General features: G+C 39.1%; 1 non-coding gene across 1 annotated transcript; it reads right to left on the bottom strand.

Moving 5' to 3' along the window:
• Positions 1 to 301: 301 nt before the first annotated feature.
• LOC117796220 lies at positions 302 to 426 on the bottom strand. Its single transcript, XR_004620585.1, has one exon. It is a non-coding gene; the product is annotated as a U6atac minor spliceosomal RNA (small nuclear RNA).
• Between the last annotated feature and the right edge of the window lie 417 nt (positions 427 to 843).

Here is an 843-nt window from a genome sequence, read left to right on the forward strand (position 1 = left end):
TCTTTTTTTCTCCTTTGCTCATTTGTTTTCTTTCTTTCTTTCTTTCTTTCTTTTTTAGATTTATTGATTTGACAGAGAGAGAGTGCGCACAAGCAGAGGGAGTGGCAGCCAGAGGGAGAAGGNTTTTTTTTAGATTTATTGATTTGACAGAGAGAGAGTGCGCACAAGCAGAGGGAGTGGCAGCCAGAGGGAGAAGGAGAGGCGGGCTCCCTGCTCAGTGGGGCTCTATCCCAGGCCCCTGGGATCATGACCTGAGCCAAAGGCAGACACTTAACCGGCCCCTCATTTGTTTTGTTTCTTAAAAAAACAATGGTTAGATGCCACAAAGTAGGTGGCAATGCCTTAACAGTATGTGTGTTGTCAGGCCTGGGGTCTTCTTCCTTCGTTGTCAGGGGACTGCTAACCGTGCCTCCTTTCACGCAACACTCTAGTACAGATTTTTTAAAAAGCAAGAAAAAGAAAAACTGGACGTATTTCCCGACTTCCAGGACTTGTATTTTAAATGTCCTGGTTATGACAAAGAAAGCCTTTATTTAAGACTGAATGGAATTATCATGATCCACAAGCAATAATCATTAATGATATAATTACAAACAAGAATCATTCTAAATACAGCTATTTGTTCTTCAACATGTGAGACAATTGGAAATTTTAATTTATTCATTCAATACATATTTATTGAGCATTTATTTATGGAGGCTAGCTGTTTCTATTGTTTGGGGATCATTGATGGACAAATAAAGGGTTCTTTCCCTTGTGGTTCTTGTGCATTTTCATGAAAATATGTTCTGTACATATGGACAACAGAATCATAACCAACCCCAAATTTTATTCTTTCTTTCT

Source organism: Ailuropoda melanoleuca, chromosome 14, assembly GCF_002007445.2.
Source record: "Ailuropoda melanoleuca isolate Jingjing chromosome 14, ASM200744v2, whole genome shotgun sequence".
Taxonomy (NCBI): domain Eukaryota; kingdom Metazoa; phylum Chordata; class Mammalia; order Carnivora; family Ursidae; genus Ailuropoda; species Ailuropoda melanoleuca.